Here is a 6554-nt window from a genome sequence, read left to right as displayed (position 1 = left end):
ACTTTTAGTCCCAAATCAATCTTAGTCATACAATCAATCCCAATTTATCTATAAATTAAGCTTTTATTGCTCATTCTAATAACCATGACCTTTTGGTTATCCTTGTGATCATCCTATCAAATTACCCTTGCTTTGTCATATTTATGCACTCACCCATCTGAGAGCCGCATCCAATTAGAGGAGAAAGAAAAATGATGGAATGGAATGAAGGAGATCCATAGTGTTGGTTTGCATAGTGTTTTTCGTTTCATTTTATGCATTTCAAATTCATAGTTTCATTGATGTGATTAGGTTATTTTCATGATGTTAGCTTTGTAGTTGTCTTTTGATATCATGTGTAATTCAAGGTAGAATACAAATGAAATTAAGACATGTGCATCTCCATCACAAACCCTTACTACCTTCTTTTAAAAAGGAAAAAAAAAAATTATGTTTTTAACATTATTTTTATATTAGATATTTAGTTAAATTTTTGTTTTCATTTCCTGTATATGGTAAAAATGGAAACAACAATATTGAAAGACTAAATGAATTCAACCACAAAACCCTAGCCTAATCAACAACAAAGATCCATCATAACATACGAAGATTACCTAGGACAATGCAAATCAAATAAAATCACAAAGATTATACCATCACATGTCCAATAGGGTTTGAATCTTCATTCTTCCTATCTCCATTGATCTTGCTTGATATATTTGCTCTCAGATTTTATATGTGCACAAGAGCTAAACAAAGAACGAAAATGTGGATGCAAGTAGGCTTGGTCGCATATGAAAGTTCGAATGCTAGTCCAGGAGTTGAATAGAATAGTTAGGAGATTGTTAATGAAGGAAGCGTCTCCTTATATAGAAGACACTATAAGAAATGGAGGGATAAGATTGAGAGGTGTAAAAGATAAATGGTCGGCTAAGATTAGAGGGCAGGTAGAGAAAATAAGAAAATAATGAGAGGGTAGGTAGTGTAGGAATTAAGAGATGAATGACGTGTGTCATGGGTGGAAAAGGTTAATGAATTAATTAAATAAATAAAGATTTATTTAATTAATAGAAGAAGTGGGATAATTAAATAAATAAAAGTATTTATTTAATTTAGGGGAAGGATAATTTAAATAAATAAATGTATTTATTTAAATGAGAGGCTAGAAGAGGATAAATGAATTAATTAAATAAATAAATATTTATTTAATTAATAGAATAATTAGGCTTAAATAATTAAATAAATAAATAAAATTATTTAATTAAACAAGACAATTTTAGGTGTCTACATTTTACCCCTCTTTGAAACAATGCAGCTTGTTGCGTTGTTTCAAAGAACATAAGATGAACTAATACAAAGTTGCCCCAAGATGGGAATGATATGCCCCCTCGAGAGATTCGAAGAAAATGTTTGAAAAGATCGCAGACAATCTCTCGATAAGAAAGAAAGGCTAGAATGGACTAACAAGATAGGATAGAGTGACAGAGTCACGGGATAAAGAAGATTGTCTCGAGAGATGAGGGGTAGGGTACTCTATAAGATAAACTACGAGCGAAAACATTCTCATTGTCATCCACACATCTAAGAGATCAAAGTGCAAAGAGAGAAGAGAGAAGTTAGCAGTCAGCAGCAATGGTATTGGTGCACAGATTCGATCGCGTTCACCGATATTAGAGGCTAGCAGATGCAGGAGAGCCAGTGAGTACCACAAAACCTTCTTGTACTTTGTCACATTAATTGTTGTCATAAATGCATGCTAGGTAGTGCAATAAATGTGCTCTAGGTAGGTCTAGAAAAATGTCAAGCGAGGGGGAAATACATGAAAGCATGTATGCATTGGTGCCAAGCACGTCTGGGTAGGCTAGGCGCATCTGCGTTGGTGTTAGGTGCTTCTACGATTGTTATAGCATCTGTGTCAGATGCGAGCATGTTTGTGTATTTCAGGCACGTTTATGAAAGACAGGCATGTCTGTGCAGAGTAGAAGCACGTATATGTGATTTAGGTGTGTCTGTGCAGAGCAGGCACGTATGTGCAGTATGCAAGCGCGTTTGTGCCATGAATGTGCTTTTATGTCTTCAAGGTCGAATCGGCAGTTATGTGATAAACATACGTTGTCGATTGGATAAGCTGCTGAGAGGATACACTCAAACAAGTCCTCTAGGGAAGACTAGAATAATAGATAGGGTTGGGATTGACAATTCTGTGATAGAACATACGTTGCCAATTAGGAAACTACTCAAGAGGATGCACTCAAGCAAAGGCCCTAGGATAGGATAGATCGAGGCACTTTGTGATGAACAGGGAGTACCAAGGAAATCAACAATTTTGTGATAGCACATACGTTGCCAATTGGATTAGACTTAAATTGACAATTTTGTGATAGAACATACGTTGTCAATTGGATAAGCTACTCAAGAGGATACACTCAAGCAAGTGCCCTAAAGATAGGATCAAAGTAACACTTTGTGATGAACAGGGAATGCTACTAGTATAGAAAGCAGCACTTTGTGATGAACAGGGAATGCCACTAGGATAGAAAGCAGTACTTTGTGAAGAATAGGGAGTACTAAAAAAGAGCAGCACTTTGTGATGAATAGGGAGTACTACTAGGATAGGAAGTAGCACTTTGTGATGAACAGGGAGTACCACTAGGATAGGAAGCAACACATTGTGATGAATAGGTAGTACCACTAGGATAGAGTGCCATATGATAGATATAAGCACTAAGATAAAAAGTAGGACTTTGTGATGAACAGGGAATGCCATTAGGATTGACACAGTTGATTTGCTTGACTGCAGGAAGACCTACTGATGCTGGAATCACGGGAGAGATTCCCTTCGACTCAGAGTTTATGACTAGAGCTAACACTCGAGGATAGAGAAGTAGTAGAGGCTATGGGATTGTGATATAGTTTGTATGTGCCTGAGTTTCAGGTGAACATGGGATTGTTGACTACGCTAGCTAAGAGATGGCACTGAGAGACTTGCATGTTTCATTTGCCAATAGGTGAGATGACAGTCACCTTGGAGGATGTGTACAGGATACTAAGGATATCGATCATTGGGGAGTTAGTTCCTTACGATTGAGAGAGAGACAGGGATGCACTAAGATGAGTGTTTCAAGATCCAGGACTGGAGATGAGGGTGGGACATGTGGCTTGGGACACTATGACATAGATAGGATTGGCACTACTGTCGGTACTGGCAAGAGTGATCAATGGGTTCCTCTATCCGGATAGAGCGACACAAGGGTTGGCAGTGGGATGGGAGAGGACACTAGAGACATTGGTGAGTGAGCACACTAGGTTTGCACAGGGTTTGTGTCTGTTGGCACACTTGTATTATGAGTTGCATCAGTTGTGTATCACAAATCATCAGGATTGGGATGCGAAGTGACATTGTTGCAGGTATGGGCATATGAGCATCTATCAGTTACATGTCTAATACACTTTAGAGGTAGGGGACATGGGCGTAGCGATGTACACTTGTATGATATGATTATGTCACAACCACAAATTGGGAGACTAGAGTACTAGCTCAAGGTTATTGATGAGATAGATAGTGTGATATGGAGGCCTTACTTAGACCGTGAGGAGTGGAAGGATGATGCAGTGGAGCTGCCATATATATTTCGAAGCAGGTATCTGATTGGTCGGACACCATATGTGATTGAGAGGCAATTGATAGATAGGGTGTGCAGATAGTTTGGCAGGATACAGTAGACTCCACGAGGTTTAGGGATGTATGCACGGACAGTGAGGGATCAGGTGCACTTAGGGCCATTGCTTTCTTATGATCAGGCTGTGATACAGATGGTAGAGATGGTTCCCCTGCCTTGGTATATATGGGCAGATATAGAGGATGCAGGGATGGATGCAGAGTACACTACATATTGTGCAGAGCATCCGTTTCCATGGCTGACGAATCTAAGGGAGTCGATAGAGGGAGACAGTGGAGGTGGTGGAGATGATAGTGGGGATGGTGGATATAGAGGCCGATGACGGAGGCAGGGTACAATGATAGAGAGGAGAGTGGCTCAGAGAAGAGATGGCGGAGAGGAGAGACAGATGCATTTAGTGAGGGATAGAGGTGGATTTCCATTACAGGTGCTAGCAGCACAGGTTCCTAGACAGGTACAGGGACAGGGACAGGGACAAGAACAGCCACAGGGACAGGGTGAGGGGAGATAGGAGGAGGATGAGATACTATCCTTGAGGGAGATCTGCTAGGGATAGGCAGATGAGATCCGGGATCTGGAGAGGGAGACAGCTAGGCTTAGGAGATAGCTGAGGGCCACTAAGCGGGAGAGGGATCAGGCTATTCAATGCTATAAAGACGCTAAGATAGCACTAAGGGAAGGGAGGCAGGTAGTAGAGGACACAGGGGTTGGATACGCCTATGTTCTGTGGGTAGGGGAGGAGATACGCTACTTGAGAGACCTATACTATGGAGCGATGCCACCAGATCAGTGGGCTAGGAGCTTCCAAAGACCATCGCGAACTGTGATGACCATTGGATGGAGAGACAAGAGACAGGCGTCTAGCGGTGCGGTTATGGGTCCTCCACCACCACCAGATAGAGGGGGAAGGGGAGGTTATATAAAGATATAAGATACCTAGAGGGGGAGAGAGGCGTGAGAGACCTAGATAGGGTGAGAGAAAGAGAGGTTTGAGATAGATGGAGGGAGGCAGAGAGAGGTTTGTAATGAGATATGGATGGAGATGTAGAGAGAAGGAGAGGGAATGAGGGAGAAACCTACAGAGGGTTAGAGAGGGTGTGATGGAAAGCTAATGATGTAGACAGTAAAGAGAGAATAAGAATTAGTAGGGAAGGGAGAGAGAGATGAGATAAGGAGGGAGAGGGAGATAGAGAGGGAGAGGGGAAGAAAATAATGGAGATGCCTATAAATGGGAGGGAGGGATAAGAGGAGAGATGAAAGAATAAAGAGAGAGAAGAGTATGAGGGGATTGAGGGAGAGGTGGACATGGAGGGACTACAAGACCTAGGGAAGGAGATGATGCAGAGGAGGGGGTAATGCGAGAAGAGGATGAGAGAGTTCAAAAATAAATAGGAGTAAAGGGGGAGGGAGATATAGGGGAAGAGAGAGGGAGAGAAATATATTGGGAAAGAGAGATGAGAGACCTAGATGACAAGAGAGAGGAATGAGATAGATAGAGGGGGGGAGAGAGGTGAATAATGAGATATGATGCAGAGGTAGATAGGTGGAGAAGATGGAAGTGGTAAACCTAGAGAGGTGAGAGAGAGTTGATGACCTAGCATGTAGAGAGAGAGAATAAAAAAGTGGGGAAGTGAGATATATATGGGGGTATGTATGGATGGGGAGGTAGAGAGGGAGAGGGGAAGAAATGAAGGGAGAGACCTAGAGAAGGGAGAGAGGGAGAATATAAGAGATAGAAAAAAAAAGAGAGGAGTAAGAGGGGATGGATGGAGAGGTAGACATGGAGGGAGTGAGAGACCTATGAAAGGAGGAGATAAAGAGGTTAGGGGAGGAAGAGAAAAGGAGGGAGTTCATAAAGGGATAAGGTTAAGGAGGAGGGAGAGAGAGGTAGAGAGGGACATAGAGAACTATAGAGGGGGCATATAGATAGGTGAGAGACCTACATGGCCAGAGAGGAGTGAGATAGATAGAGGGGGATAAAGAGAGGTTGGTAATGAGACCTATATGTAGAGGTAGATAGGTGGAGAGGAAGGGAGGGAGAAACATACAGAGGGGAGATAGGGTGGGATGGAGAGGTAATGACCTAGACAATGAAGATAGATAATAAGAGAGAAAGAGAGAAGATGAGAGAGTGGGAGAGGGAGAGAGAGAGGGAGAGAGGAAGAAAGGAAGATATAGACCTGGAGAGGGGAGGGAGGGAGAATAGAAGAGATAGAAGAACAAAGAGATGAGTAAGAGGAGATGGATAGAAAGGTAGACATGGAGGGACTGTGATACCTAGAGAACGTGGAGATAGAAAGGTTTGGAGAGAGAGAGAGAGAGAGAGATAAGAGAGGGAGAGAGTTCATAAAAAGATAGAGTTAAGGAGAAGGGAGAGAAAGGTGGAGAGGGAGGGAGAGAACTAGAGGGTGGACAATTAGATAAGTGAGAAACCTAGAGGGGCAGAGAAAGGTGGGTAATAATATAGGGAGGGAGAGATAGTGAGGTGAATAGTGAGGGAGGGACAACCCTAGATATGGGGAGAGAGAGGATAAAAGGGATAGGTAGTGACCAAGAGAAAGAAGTGGGAAGGGAGAGAAACATTAAGGGAGTGAGAGAGAAGAGAGAGGGAGAGAGTCAAGGATAAAGAAGCGAGAGAGACAAGAGAGGGAGAGAGATAGGTCTAGAGTTTGGGGAAGATAAAGAGAGTGAGATATATAACTAAAGAATGCTAATGGGATCATGTTGATTACTGAAATTTGACATGTCGATTATTGAAATTTGACTAAGTCTGAAATTTTATATGATCCTCTAAAAACTAGAATCTACATTATAAGTCCTATAGAGATATACTTAAATTTTATATTTCATGTATATATTCTCCTTTGGGAGTGGATTCAACTTGTGCCAAGATTG

The sequence above is a fragment of the Cryptomeria japonica genome, chromosome 4 (genome assembly GCF_030272615.1).
Source record: "Cryptomeria japonica chromosome 4, Sugi_1.0, whole genome shotgun sequence".
NCBI classification, from domain to species: Eukaryota; Viridiplantae; Streptophyta; class Pinopsida; order Cupressales; family Cupressaceae; genus Cryptomeria; species Cryptomeria japonica.
The sequence above is the reverse complement of the archived record's forward strand: the minus strand, read 5'-3'. Positions refer to the sequence as shown.